Raw genomic sequence first — 16,200 nt, 5'->3', positions numbered from 1 at the left:
GAGGGAGGAAGAACATGAAATTAATTCTGACTATACAGTTGAGGAATACGAGGCCCAAAGTCACACCGCATGCGAGGGGCAGAGCCGGGATTAGAACTCAGGTCCCCTGACTCCCATCCCCATGCTCTTTCCACTCTGCTTCTCACCAAAGGAAACACAGAGTAAAAGCTCAATAAAATACTTGATCGATTGCTTTTTTCAAATGGTATTTGTAATTACTACGTGCCAGGCACTGTACTAAACACTGGAATAGATACAAGATCATCAGATTGGCCACGGTCCATATCCCACATGGGGCTCACAGTCTTAATCCCCATTTTACAGAAGAGGTAACCGAGGCCCAGAGAAGTTAAGCGACTTTCCCAGGGTCACGCAAGAGATAAGTTGCAGAGCTGGGATCAGAACTCAGGTTCTCTGACTCCCAGGCCTGCGTTCTATCCACTAGGCCATGATGCTTCTGTTGCAATCTTCCAAAACTTTAGGAGAGCGCTTTGTATTCAGATGGTGCTCAATTAATGCGATAGATTGATTGATATGCTGTAATTCCTAAGTGGTTTGTGTAGTTAAAATAAAATAAATTGGGGTATTTGTTAAGCACTTACTATGTGCAAAGCACTGTTCTAAGCGCTGGGGGATACAAGGTGATCAGTTTGTCCCATGTGGGGCTCACAGTTTTAAGCCCCATTTGACAGATGAGGTAACTGAGGCACAGAGAAGCTAAGTGACTTGCCCAAGGTCACACAGCTGACTAGCGGCAGAGCCGGTTCATTGCATTCAGTGGGTAGTCAACAAATACCATGACTACTATTATTACGAACATGGTTACCCTACCAATTCGCTCCTGTATTCCCATCGAAAACCCATGCTATGGCAAGACCATCTGTGTTAGCCAGCCATCGGAATATATTAATGCATCCCTAGGTTTCAGAATCCAACTTTCTCAGCCTTAAGTTATGTTAAAATATGGCCCAAAGACATTTTCGCTCTCTGCCATTAGCTGTGAAAAGTCTTCCAATCAAAAATGGCCTGAAAGGAACTCGGCATTTATAACCTTTCGTGAAACAGAACCCTGGTGGTGCAGCATTAGCCCGTAGACTTAAGGAGCTAATAATCTCTTCATAGTCAGTGGCTAAGGAAAACCAAATTTGATTTACATGAGCTCTCCGAGGGGAAGGGTGCTCTAAGAGGCTCAGATATCTGGCTCGAGCCCAGAATGATCCAAAATGCATTTTCTTCCCTTTTTTCCCTTCCCGAAAAGATACCTTGATGATTGTTCCCCAGCCTATTCACCCTCCCTTCCGCATCATCTAAACACTAAAATCTGACACCTTAAACACCTTGCTACTCACCCCAACCCCAGGCCCACATTCCTTTTGTACAGATCCTTACATTCAGATGCTTTCCCCATATGTGATTTATTTTAATAACTGTTCCCCCTACCCCAACACTAGATTCTTAGCTCCTTGAGGGCAGGGATCCTGTCTACCAATTTCATATTGAATGCTTCCAAGCATTTAGTACAGGGCCCTGCAAACAGTAAGCCCTCAATAAATAATATCAATAGATTAATTGGAATATATGGCATTTGAAAAGAGAAAGGCCCTGAGCATAACAAGGATCCCACGTGGGTAGGTCCTTCCCATCAGAAATGTCATCTTCAAAATCAAAGGACAGTTATTTGATTATTATTAAAGGACAGTTATTAAAAGGACAGTTGCTTTTCTTTTTGGTATTTGTTAAGCATTTACTCTGAGCCAGGCATTGTACTAAGTGCTGAGGTAGATACAGGCTAATCAGGTTGGGCCCATTCCCATTCCACATGGGGCTCACAGTCTTACTCATTATTACAGATGAGGTAAGTGAGGCACAGAGAAGTCAAGTGACTTGTCCAAGGTCACACAGCAAAGTGGATGTAGTCCGCACTAAGACCCTTAATCAGGCAATCAGTAGCATCTGTGGAACGCCTGCTATGGGTCACAGTACTATACTGAGCACCTGGGGGAGTCCGATGGAGTTAGTAAAAATCAGCGAGCTTCTCAGAATGTACTGGTGGCTTGGACCAGTCGTGATCCCCTCACCTCCCACAGCCAGTCTTCACTGACTTCGTAAAACCTCAGCCCGCCTGGATCAAGAGCATTTGCAGCAAATGGTGCCTTCTATCCAAATAAACTCCCAGATTATTAGCTGGATGTTTCTTTCCACCCTAGGTCAAGGTGAGGCCCCGGAGTTTTTTCTCCTGTTATTAACCAGGGATTAGCTGGTCGAGGCTCAGATATTAAAACAGATTAGCCAAGTCTGACAGACCGCCTAGTCCCTAGAAGACGCGGGACTCGAGGGAAAAACCACATTAAAGCCACAAAGAGGGCCAACCGGTGGTGATATTAGAAGACACGAGAATAACCCTGTCCAATGTCTGGGACCACGTGGTGGGAAGGCAACTTCCTACCTGGCCCTGGGGCGAGATTGTCTATCAGTGGAACTCGAAATGGAAAAGGATATAAGCACTGGCTCACCTTGACCCAAAGCAGAAACAAATATTCTGTGACATATTTTTAGTGTGAGTCTGTTTGCTACCATGTGCCGGCGGCTTGCTCTGCATCCAGTGTGGCCTCATCCCATCGTTCTGCACGTAGTAGGTGCTCAGTAAACACCAATGACTGAGTAATTTATACAAATTTCCCCAGTGAGTCAGATGAAGAGTCAAAACTCTTGTTTTGTTTTGTTGTCTGTCTCTCCCATTTGGACTGTGAGTCCGTTGTTGGGCAGGGATTGTCTCTGTTGCTGAATTGTACATTCCAAGCGCTTAGTACAGTGGTCTGCACATAGTAAGCGCTCAATAAATACGATTGAACGAATGAATAAGTGTAGAGTTGTGTCAGGAATTCAGGTTTTGTGGGCTCAGAGTCCCACACTCCTCACCCAATGTTCATTCTATTAATCCATCTTCCCTGAGTCTGAGGGTTTTCTTCATTCTCTCTTCCAGCCATCTCTAACTTTAGTTTTGCTCCTCTTTCTTTCCAATTCCCGTAATAAAGAGGACAAACCACCTAGGAGCTTTCCCGTGTACCAAAATTTAGGCACGACCTGCTCTCTTCATCTTGATCTCATTTCCTTCCTTCCATGCCCCTCTCATGCCAGCGCAAGAGGTTTCATCCCTCGTGCAGCTGCCTTCAACAGTGTAGACCCATCTTTACTCAAAATGCACTGCCAGACGATCCGAAAAGCAGACATTTCCTCTCGTGCTCGGAGCTGTTTTTCTCTCCCATTACAGTCAATTCTTATTTATTATTTTCTGCTCTAATTGTATTATTTACAGCAGCGCTGAAAGCGTTTTTGGAAAGTCGGGAGAAAAACCGCTAGGGCAAATAGCATTCCATTGTATTGCATTCCAGATGATATATGGAGTGCTTTAACTCGGAGACCTTCTATTCACAGTTGAGCCGATAAGCCACAGCGCCTGGCCTCTGAAAGCTCCTCTCTGCCTCGATCCCTTACAGCATCTGGTCTTTCCTTTCCGAACCCCAAGACAACAGATCGTAAGTCAATGATGGAGTCTCCGCATACCAGCTGAGTCAATCAATCCTATTTATTGAGCGCTTACAATGTGCAGAGTGCTGTACCAAGTGCTTGGTAGAGTACAATGTAACAGAGTGGGTAGACATGTTTCCTGCCCACAACGAGTTTACAGTCTAGAGGGGGAGGCAGACGTCAACATAAATAAGTTATGGATATGTACAGAATCCAGTACCATTTCCCTCAATATACTTTAATTGGACTTTCCCAAATGCTTCAGAGAGTGATCTGCCCATAGTAGGCAGCCAATATATACTCTGGATTGATTGATTGACTGATTAATCTGCAAAGTGAGCTGAGAGGTCCATCTCCATGGCGACCTGCTCCCCTTGCTGAAGAACCAGTAACAACCCCCTCTCAGGTCTGTCAGTCCTTTTCCCCGGCTCCCCCGTGTTCTTGAAGGCGAGGCTCTGACAGATTTGTAGTAGCTCAGTAGAGGAAGAACATACGCAAAGTCCACGGATATTTGGAAGGATTTAAAGGCTTGGCCGTACGCTGGTGTAGAATTTGCCCATATTCACGTTTATTTATGAATCCCGTGCTGTTGCTTGGCTGCTGCTTCATTCATTTTCTTTATCTGTCCTTTTCCTGCTCGTAATTCATTACAAACCTTTTTGCTTATTTAAAACGAAGGTTTACAATAACATTAAACCAAGTTCAAGGCGGGATTCCTACGTGCATCAGCACTTTCTTCTGGCAATCCACTGGGCTTGGGCTGCTGCCTGGAAACCACCTCTACCTGACATGGAATTTGGTCCACGGATATTTTCAGAGCAGAGGCCACTGTCAGTGACTTGTCTTCCAGTATCCTGTAGGGGATGTTGATGTTGGGGGTAAAGCACAGCGTGACAGTCTTATTGGAGCCCTGAAAATTTTATGATGGCATTTATTAAGGGCTTATTTTGTGTCTAGCACTGGTACTTAGCACTGAGGTAGATAGAAGTTAATCAGGATGGACACAGTCCTTGTCCTACATGGGGCTCACGGTCCTAGCAGGAAGGGGAACAAGCATTTAATCTTCATTTTACCATTGAGGAAACTGTGGCACAGAGAAGTTATGTGACTTGCCCAAGATCACACAGCAGGCAGTTGGCATAGCCAGGATTAGAGACCGGGTCCTTTGATGCCCAGCCCTTTGTTCTTTCCACTAGGCCATGCTGCTTCTCACCCTGAACTCTCACCCTTGTCTCAGGGAAGCCATCCATTGCCTCGGTGGACCCAGAGATAAGGGGACTTGGTTGCCCAGGCCCATTGGATGGCAGGTTCTCTTTCCCTCAAGTGGGACACTGGACCAGAGGATTTCCCGAGACCAACAGCGGCCCTTGGATATTCCACTGGGAAACACCCCATACCTGGAAGGAAACCCTATCTTTTCTCCAGTCAACCAGCCGACAGAGGCCTCTGCACACCGATGAGATTTCCCGGTGGTGGATCTTCAGATAATAACAGTAATTGTGCTCTTTATTAATTATTTACTATGTGCCAAGCACTGTACTACCCCAGTGCTAATCACAAAGTAACTACTTAAAAACTCGGGTAATAATTACTGTTGAAGCATATTTTCTATCTTTGGGGCCACTCGCTCTGTTTTAATGTATTTTATTTAATTGTCTTTCATGAGCGCTTACCCTGTGCAGAGCTCTATCCTAAGCACTTGGGAGAGTGCAATATGACAGAGTCGGTAGATGCATTCCCTGCTCACAAGGGGCATAGAGTTTAGTGTTGAAATCAGAAATTTCCCTGCACAGTGTTTCCTGTGGCTTTGTTGCCCTGCTAGGAAAATTCACGAGTAGAAACTTCTGCAAAATGGATTTTAAGTTTAGGACAAAAACCAGAAAATATGCTACTTCCTCTGCCCCAGAATTCACTCCCATCTGGGACAAACTTTGCATGCCCCTGCTCCATGAAGATGAATCCTGAAACTTACAGGACTCCTCCAGGAGAAATAGTAATAGTATTTACTGAGCACCAACAGTGTGCTAATAAGCACTTGGGAGAGGTAGGAGAAGCACAAGATACTTTGCCTGCCCACAAAAGAAAATTGGTATTTGTTAAGTGCTTACTTTATGCCAAGCACTGTTCTAAGCACTGGGGAGAATACAAGGTAATCAGGTTGTCCCACATGGGGCTCACAGTCTTAACGCCCGTTTTACAGATGAGGTAACTGAGGCACAGAGAAGAAAAGTGACTTGCCCAAATTCACCCTGCTGACAAGTGGCGGAGCCGGGATTAGAACCCATGACCTCTGACTCCTAAGCCCGTGAGCCATACTGCTTCTCAAGTTCACAAGGAATTTATACTCTACTAGGAGAAGCAAAATATTCCAACCCTTCCCGTCTCGAGGAAGATGTGTGCTTAACAGTGTTCAGGACACAAATGACCGGCAGTCACCATTTTTTTCCCTTTCTGAAGTTTCAGGCACAGCTATCTGAAAAGTCGCATTCCTTACTCTAAGGCTTTCAGGTCAGTGACTGCCTCTGTGACGATGGTGATGTTCATGATGAGATTACGATATTTGTGAAACTCTTACTCTTTGTGAAGCAGTGTCCTAAGGGCTGGGGTAGATGCAAGTTAATCATTCATTCAATTCATTCAATAGTATTTACTGAGCGCTTACTATGTGCAGAGCGCTGTACTAGGCGCTTGGAATGTACAATTCGGCAACAGATAGAGACCATCCCTGCCCAATGACGGGCTCACAGTCTAATCAGGGAGACAGACGGCAGAGCACAACAGAACGAAACAGAAACAAGACAACATTGTCACAATAAATAGAATCAAGGGGATGTACACCTCATTAACAAAATAAATAGGGTAATAAATAATATATACAAATGAGCACAGTGCTGAGGGGAAGGGGGGGGAGCAGAGGGAAAGGGGGCTCAGCTGAGGGGAGGTGAAGGGGAAGGAGCAGAGGGTGGAGGGGGTAGCTCAGTCAGGGAAGGCCTCTTGGAGGAGGTGAGCTCTCAGTGGGGCTTTGAAGAGGGGAAGAGAGTTTGGTGGACGTGAGGAGGGAGGGCATTCCGGGACAGCGGTAGAACGTGGGCCAGAGGTCGACGGCGGGATAGACGTGAGCGGGGGACGGTGAGGAGGTGAGCGGCAGAGGAGCAGAGCGTGCGGGGTGGGCAGTAGAAAGAGAGAAGGGAGGAGAGGTAGGAGGGGACGAGGTGTCGGAGAGCTTCGGCAGACACAGTCCCCTATCACACGGGGTTCACAATCTGTGGGAAGTGGAAATCGGTAGCTCTTCCCTTCCAGCCCCGTCCTGCCTTTCTGCCTCCCTCTCCTCTCAGATTTCTCTCGACGTTCCAGAGTCAGAGGACCCATCCCATCACGCCTTGCATGGTGCAAACCTGGGCTGAGCGGGAGGGTCAGCTGACCACTGACTTGGGTAGATGTAATGGTAGGGAGTTGCAATATTTTCATTACTGTCTCTGAGCTCTTAGCAGACTAATGTCAAGAGCTTCGTCTTTGTAGTGTTATTGGCATTTTTCATCATATTCATGAAGTGTGGGTCAATTTTCTTCTAAAGGCGCACTTCTCCAACTTGCCACAAAGACAGACAGTAATAAATTCTACCAGTGCACTCTGAAGGTTTTGTAGCTGCGAGCAACAATAAAAAGCAATGAGCTCAGTGTCACTAAGTAACTCCAGTTTACACTGCATTTTCTCCTTTTATTGAAAACTCAGAATATGAATTTATTAATGAATACACAGGCACACTTTGAAGGGGAGGGGAGGGGGTGACCCAGTCAATTTATTTGGTATTCACAGAGTGTTTGCCTCCGTCGTATTGTTTCGTTGTTTCACGGCCAGCCGTGGCTCGTTAGACGGTGGCCCTCCAGAAGGAATCTCGGCTCTTATAGCACACCTTGACGTGGATGTACAGTTGCTCACACTGTGGCTGTCTCACCTTTAGCCCCGTCTGTAGACTGCCGGCTTTGATTTTCCGCATTCATACATCAATAAGCTTCGTATGCTGACACCTAATTTCGCAGGCTACTTTGGCTAGAGAGGCCGGGATTTTGCATATCACTACCCACCCCCTTCTGACACCTACTGCCTTAAAAGAGAAAGAGGAGAGAAAGAGGGAGAGGTAAAGGGAAGGAGAGACAGAGAAAAGGGGTGGGGGGGAGAGGAAGAGAAAAGGAGAGGGAGAAGGAGAGAGAGGGTGGACTGGGAAGAGCATGAAAGAGGAATTCTTTTCTTTTCAGCCTAATCAGAGATTTCTATTTGTCAAGAGCAGAAGTGCCAAATCAACTTGAATTATTCTTCCCCAGTGCTTGGGTGTGAATTTTGAAGGACTGGGCTGGTTTTCCCAGGCCCAGTGTTGTGTTTCAAATAAATATGAGGCTTTTCTGCAAATCCAATCTTGAGGCCAATTAGCATTTTCTGTTCCAATTAAATCAGAGACCTTTCATATTTGGGAGAGCTCTCTATATTTTAGGAAGGAAGTTCCTCTCCCTCAGGCCCCGGACTCCCGAGGTTAATAAACGAGGCGTGTCTCTTGGTCAGAATAGATATCAAGATGGGTTTTTCCTAGTTGATTTCACAAGGGGTTTACCAACCCCTCCCCACCCCGCACCCTGTTATATGACACCTCAAAGGTTTCTCCCCTTCTGTTTGGTGGGTAATGTCATTATAGCTTTGACAACTCATAAAATGCTATAATCTAATAGTTTTTCCACACTCTGGGAGCTCATTGAGCAAACAGAAGATTAGCCGGGGAAAGCAAGATGAATGGCAAAAAAGAGAAGCAGGCTGAGCCCAGCTCCTCTTGTTCAAAAATCAAGTTCAAACACATCCCAGAGGAAAGGCACCTACTGAGCTTGTGTTTAGGGATGTGAGGTGAGAGAGGGGTGTGTGTGTGTTTGTGTGTGTGTGTGTGTGTGTGTACAATCATGCTGGTTGACAGACACACCTGCAACTCTTAAGACATTTTCAATGCTCAGATTCTCCTCTAGACAAGAATTTCCAGCATTCTTGTGTGGGAGAAATTAGACAAAGGGAAAATTTTAAAAAAATGAGCTGGAAGATCTATTAAGACTAATTGAATAGAAAGGAAATTGAAGTGGAAATTCAAAAAACTTAACCTCCGGACCAGCGACCTCTTGCTCTTTCCATGCCCGTTGGTTTGAGGAGAACCCCTGGAACTAGGTGGGAGACCCTCCCAGAGCTTGGGGCTTCACTCTGTTGGAGGGAGGAGACTTGGGAGACCAGCCAACCACCCTAACCCTGTCGCACCCTGGTCCTGCTCCAGCCGGGGGCACAAGCATCCCAATCAGCAGAGCGTAGGAGAGAGATCCTACAGCCAGTCAGGAAGCTGGAGATAAGATAAAATCACAACCGCCACTGTCCAGACAGCAACGGAAAAAAAATCGATCAGATAAAAGGAAAGGGCAGAGATTGCTTGGATAACCCAGCCAGTTCACACAGCCTGGCTGGGCGGAAGTCAAGATATTTGGGAGCCAGGAGACTCTCCCCACCATGGCCCTGCACCATAGTTTCCTATTGGATTGTGCCCAATTCCAAAGTCCTACTACCTGCCAGATACCAGATTTATTGTCAGAGTCAAGCGTTCACCCCTCTTATCCAAAGCCTTAGATGGAAAAATCACAGATTTGGCAAAGGCCAGAAACCCATGAAAATGGATTTTCAGACCCAAATCAAGATGCAGGAATTGGAGGAAGACAAACCTGGAGACTGGGGAGCAATAAAGAAGGTGGGAAATTCATTTCTTTTAAGGAGTTTGGGGCTCTTCTCCTGACATATTTTGCCCCATGGCCCTGCGCATTGAGCTACTGAACAACCTGCCCACAGGCCTTAGAGCTAGGAATTATGAGAATGACTGAGACATTCATATATTTGCAGTATAGCAGTGTCAATTAGTATGCCCATTTCTATAATTGTTACACAAGGGGAAAATTTACAGTATTAAATGGACCTCAAATGCACACATCCTTATGGATTTTGTTTTGTGCTGGATCTAACTTTAGTGGAGTGACTGGATCTTATTCTCCTCTGCCTCCAAAGACAGAAAAAGGAGAATGTGAGAGAAAGAAGATGGGAAAAGGAAGAGGGGCGGGGGGAGAGGGAAAGAGAGACAGACACAGAGACAAAGAACAAACTAGAAGTCAAGACTAACCCTCCAAGTCTGAAAGTTTATTCTTCTTTGCTGCTTATAGTATATTCCTGGATCCCTTTGTTTCTTTCACTTCAATTTAGTGTTTAAATATGTATACACAGATATGCATGCCTATAATGCTTACATGTTCCCAAGTGGATAGATCCACCTCCTCACATGGGTAGGTAAGAGGAAGAATCCATACCTCAGAGAGTGAAGGCATTAGTTTAGAAGTCAGGAGAAAATTCCAGACCAGAAGTCTTTGAAAGACTTCTTCAAAGAGGGAGTTTATTTCAGTGGGAGGCCAGGAAGGAGAGTTTTGCTTCTCTTGGACTTTCCCAAGTGCTTTGGTTAATTTGTTAAATTCAGTGCTCAATAAACTTAACTACTTGTACTACTATACTATTATCAATTACTCACTGTATTTATCGAGCCCATACTGTGTGCAGAACACTACATTAAGTGCTTGGGCAAGAACAATACCATAGTTTTGGAAGGCATGATCCCTGCCCACAAGAAGCTTACAGTCTTCTACCACTACTCTTATCATACTATTATTATTACCGTGACTATGGTTAAACTCTCACTGACTTGGGGGTGGGGCAGGGGGGAATCTGCCTTTCTTATGGTATTTGTTAAGCACTCACTATCTGCCAGACACTACACTAAGACCTGGAATAGATACTAGCTAATCAGATTGGGCACCATCCCTGTCCCAAATGGGACTCACTATCTTTAACCCCCATTTTACAGATGAGGTAACTAAGGCAGAGATAAGTTAAATGACTTCTCCAAGGTCACACAGCCCAGAACCAGGATTAGACCCCAGATTGTCCTGTAGTCTTGCCATTAGGCCACACTGTTTCTTGTTGCTTTAGGGCACGGGAGGGACCGTATGATTTTCCAAAAGCACCTCATTAATTCATTAATCGTATTTATTGAGCACTTACTGTGGGCAATGCACTGTACTAAGCACTTGGGAGGCCAAATCAGCAAACAGACATATTCCCTGCCCACGAATGAACTCAGGATATGAATCTCAAAACAGCCTCATTACATGAGGAAGATGGAAATATAATAATAATAATAATGATAATAATAATATTTAAGGGCTTACTGTGTGCCAAGCACTGTACTAAGCACTGGGATGGATGCAAAACAATCAGCTCAGACACCACCCCCATTCCACATGGGGTTCACAGCCTAAGAGAGAGAGGGAGCAAACATTGGATCCCCATTTCACAAGTGAGAAAACCGAGGCACAGAGAAGGTAAGTGACTTGTCCTAGGTCAGCCCAGGTGGCCGGGCTGGGATTGCAACCCAGATCTCCTGACTCCCAGACCCCTGCTTTTTCCACTAGGGCACACTGCTTTTCAAAGATGTAAACTCTAGGATTGGAAATGGGAAGGCTCCCAAACTCATTGAGTGGAAGTTCAGACAGCTCCAGGGATATTCATCCTGGGGCCAAGTGGGAATTCTGCAGTCTACCCAGAGGATCTTAAGTGCCCTCTGAGACTGCCAGCTGTTAAATCCCATCTCTTCCTGACCCTTCTCCAATGCAGTCATAGATGAAGACATCCATTCTCTGAAAGCCCACGGTCTCTGCCCTGAGAGAGCTTACCGTCTCCCTAGGGGTACTGGCAGGCCTTATTTACAAAGACAGTCAACCAGTCAACCATATTTTTGGAGCACTTACTAAGCATTTGGGATTGTACAATACAACAGACACATTCTCTTCCCAAATGTTCTACTCTTGGACTCGCTATCGTGCCCCCGATAGCTACCCCTAAGTGAAATTGTCTAAAACGCGCTTAGAACAGTGCTCTGCACATAGTAAGCGCTTAACAAATACCAACATTATTAAAACAGTATAGTGAGAAATCCAGTTTGTCGTTTATCTGGGGAAACACTTTCTGTTGCCACCACCGCCATCGTCATCGTTATCTAACAAGCCATACCTTTAAGCAGTGACTTCGTTCCTGCTTCAAATTGTTTAAGTGAGTCCAATCAGACACCAAGGACATCAATCATCTATCTGAGCTCTTCCTGTGTGCAGAGGAACCCACAGAACAGAGTTTCTGCTCTGTTTCTCTCTCCCTCCTGGGACATGGGGCAGAGTCTCCCGGCTCGGGCAGTCCACTCCGCAATTATGCAGGCCGCGTCCTCACCACTGCATGAGGAACCTCTCCCAGCCGGCTCTGCTCGGCATTCGGCAAGTTCACACGGTGAGTTGTGCTTCTTCCCACACATAAAATGTGAAATGCATCTGAAAACCAAAGGGGCATCTTGGAAATCTCTGCACCTGTAGATGGACGTGATGGATGTGAATTCGGAATTCTGCTTGGGGCCAGAACACCCTGTCCCTGGCACCTCCTCCCTGACTGACCCTGGAGGACATGTCCATTAGAATCTCCATTAGGTCAGTAAGAGTGAGAGAAATGGAGGGGGAGAGAGAAAGCAGAAGGAGGAGGAAAGAGAGAAGGAGGGAGAAAAGGGAGAAGGAGGAGAAGGATAAAAGTGGAGGAGGAGGAAGAGAAAGAAAAGGAGCGGGAGGAGGAGAAGAGGAATAAAGAGGAAGAAGAAGAGAATGAAAAGAAGGAGGAGGAGGAGAACATTGAGAAAGATGAGGAGGAGAGAGAGAAGGAGAAGGATGAGAAGAAAGAGCAGGAGGAGAACAAAGAGATGGAGTGCTTTTTTTCATTTTAGGTGCCATTCCTCAGCAGGCCTCAATTTCCTCATCTGTAAAATGGGTCACTATATATCAGCTTCTCCCTGCCTCATGGGGATTTGCTGAGGATAACTGATGTGAAAGTCAAAACATAAAAGCCCTATGGAAACAACAAGGGGGAGGATAGCCATCCACTCCAACCCCACTCCTGTAATTGTTTTTGGTCACCCTCTGCTCCACCCAAGCCAGCGTTTAATTTTCCTTCTGGGCCTGAGAAAACACTATGGAAAATCTTTAAAACCTCAGCTGGCAATGTTGATGGATATCAAGATGCCTCCACTCATAGCACTGCCATTTCTCATTCATCCTCCGAGAGATCCAGAGACGTATGGAGTTTGACCCTCGGTGAACTTCCCTTCCCGGGGAAGATATTTATTATGATACATAATGGGAATAAGCAACAGAACAGGGCATGGCCCACGGATTTGCTAGAACCATCAGCTCCGATGAGCCCTTTGAGTTTAGGTACCATATGGAACATGCAGGACAGTATCGGAGCTCCTGTTCAGATAGAGCTGGTGAGCCTTGCCCCCAAATCCTCCCTTCCCGTGAGGTTGGAGGGGGGCATCCGAGAGTCCAGGTCATTTTTGGCTGTGGAGTATCACATTTTTAACAATGGACAGGGGCCAGCGGGGAGGCCCGAGACCCGGGGGGATGTTCCCGCGTCCTTCAGATGGCTGAGGGAGCCCAGTAATTCAATGGGTGGAATTCCTCCCCTTTTCCCATCTCCTGCAGGGAAGAGGAGCACTGATTTCCTTTGAGAGGGAGCCAGTGAGAGAGAGTGGAAGAGAGATGGATGGATCTCGAACGCAAGGAATCACCTGAGTATATTGAGCTGAGAGGAAGCTGATGGGGCAGGAGCTGGAGGCGTGGGAAACCACAAGTCTTTGTCAGAGGAGGGATATCTGGGGCTTGAGATTGCATTTCCTTCGCTAGCAGGATGATGGTCTCATCTGGCCCCACCCCATGAGCCCGGGACAAAGCACAACGTGTGAGCAAGGGTCCTCGGTCTGTTTAGCTATGACTCCGTCCTGGCGGTTGAACGGGTTGGGTTGGGTTACGGCATATCTTTAAATTATATATTAAAAATTACTTATTTATTTATATTAACCTCTGTCTCCCCCTCTGGACTGTAAATTCATTATGGGTAGGGCTAATTCTAATGTATTATACTGTCCTAGACACTTATGGTATTGGCCTCTGCACATAGTATGGAGGTAGTATGGAAAGAACATGGGCCTGGAAGTCAGAAGGTCATGGGTTCTAATCCTGGCTCTGCCACTTGTCTGCTGCGTGACCTTGGGCAATTCACTTCACTTCTCTAAGCCCCAGTTACCTCATCTGTAAAGATGAGGACAAGTGGTGGATCTGGGATTAGAACCCACAACCTCTGACTCCCAAACCTGTGCTCTTGCCACTAAGCCACACTGTTTATCGTGTGATGAGCACTGTACTAGGTGCTTGGGAGAGTACATCATACAATATAACAGACATGGTAGACAAATTCCCTGCCCACAGGGAACTTAGGGTCTAGAGGATAATCTGTTTGGATCCAGACCCTGACCCACTCAGGTCTCCCAGACCAAGACAGGTACTGAATCCCATTTTACAGATGGCAAACCGGAGACACAAGTTAAGAGATTTGCCCAAGGACATACAACAGGCAAGTGCAGAAGTCAGAGCGAAAATCCGGGTCTCCTGGCTCCCAGCTTTTGTTCTGACCACTAGCCCACGCTGTTTATTTAAATGAATAAACCTGACCAAACCCCATCTGTGACAATTGCCTGTGGGCAAGTCACTTAACTTCTCTGTGCCTCAGTTACCTCATCTGTAAAATGGGGATGAAGACTGTGAGTCTCACGTGGGACAACCTGATTACCCTGTATCCACCCCAGCGCTTAGAACAGTGCTCTGCACATAGTAAGCACTTAAATACCAACATCAATTAATTAATTAATCCTTTAGGCAGGGATCTCCCTGCTCTCTAATTCACTTTCCCCCCCTTCCTCAAAGGTCCCCTTCAAAGCCTCCTTCTCCAAAAAGATTTTCTTCATTCTCCTTAACCCCAGACCCTCTCCCTGTTTTCCCACTGACCGTACCCTCCCCCAGCTCTTTGGGCATTTCAGTTTATAGACCCTCCTGTTAAAGTATCCCCTCATTTTTCATAGCCAATTTTCTTTGCTCTTATCCTGGTACTTATTTTAGTGTCTGTCTCTTCCACTAGGCTGTAAGCTCCTTGAAGGCAAGGAATCCTGTCTACTGACTCTATTGCATTGTATGCCCACCAGGGCTTAGTACAATACTCTGCACACAAGAGGTGCTCCAATTATAATAATTATGACGATAATAATAATAATTGTGGTATTTCTTAAGCACTTACTCTGCCAGGCACTACATTAAGCACTGGGGTGAACACAAGCAAATCGGGTTGGACACAGTCCCTGTCCCACGTGGGGCTCACAGGCTCAATCCCCATTTTACAGATGAGATAACTGAGGCCCAAATAAGTGAAGTGATTTGCTCAAGGTCACACAGCAGACAAGTGGCAGAGCTGGGACTAGAACCCAAGTCCTTCTGACTCCCCGGCCTGTGCTCTAGCCACTAGGCCACGCTGCCTCTCTGCACTTGGGTTTGTGCCTATTAAGCACTTTGATACTCACGTCATTCCCAACCCCACAGCACCTAGGTACATATAATAATAATTGATAATCATGGTACTTGTTAGGCACTTACTATGTGACAAGCACTGTTCTAAGCTCTGCGGTAAATACATGTTTACCAGGTTGGACATCGACCCTGTCCCAGATAGGCCTCACAGTTGAGATACGAGGGAGTAGAATATAATCCCCATTTTACAGATGGGGAAACTGAGGCACAAGGCATTTAAGTGACTTGCCCGAGATCACTCAGCCGACAAGTGGCAGAGCCTGAATTTGAACCCAGGTGGTCTGACTCCCAGGCCCATGCTCTTTCCCTTAGGCCATGCTTCTTCTCCTATCCCCCTACTCTGCATTTCCCTAGTTGTATTTTATGTTGGTGTCTGTCTGCCCCTCTAGACTGTAAGCTCCTCTTAGGAATGCATGGAGTCCACTGAATGTTTTATTGTACCTACCCTCCCAAACAGTACAGTGGTCTGCATGGAGTAAGATCTCAATAAATATCATCGCTTGAGTGATTGATTTGCCCATATTGGTGATGTGTTTTGTATGGGGGCTGCCTCACGTCGCCTATTAAATTGTGAGCTCCTTGAGAGTAGGGCGTAAGTGTACAGTTCATTGCCAAGTGCCTAGAACAGGTTTTTGTACTCAGGAGATGTTCCTAAAATCATTTCATGATCGACTGGAGTTGACTGAGAGAAGGAAAGAATGTAAGTAGAACGCACTGCAAACAGGAAAACCTTCACACGGGGTCTTTAAACCACCAAAATTAGCATGAGGAAATATCACACCAAAGTGTCCAAAGTAACATTTCCAAAAGGTAATACCTCCAAGCCCAGGTAGCTACATACTGGGCTTTAGACTACGAAGAGCCTCCTGGAATCACTGTTGTGATAAGTAATTATGCACATTGACTTTGAGTCAGTTTCCATAGTTGCCTCTCAGCATACAGTTTAGCTGTTTCAGGAGGAATGAGATGCAGGGAGTGCTAATGAGGCTGAGAGCTCAAGTCCAGACTAAAGCAACAGGAGCTGACTTTTGAGGGAAAAGCTCTGTCATTCAGAGCCATGAATAGTGGTAAAACGCACCGATCTGATTCGTACTCGCGAAAATCTACAAAC

Source organism: Ornithorhynchus anatinus, chromosome 9, assembly GCF_004115215.2.
Source record: "Ornithorhynchus anatinus isolate Pmale09 chromosome 9, mOrnAna1.pri.v4, whole genome shotgun sequence".
Lineage (NCBI taxonomy): Eukaryota > Metazoa > Chordata > Mammalia > Monotremata > Ornithorhynchidae > Ornithorhynchus > Ornithorhynchus anatinus.
This window is presented reverse-complemented; position numbering follows the sequence as displayed.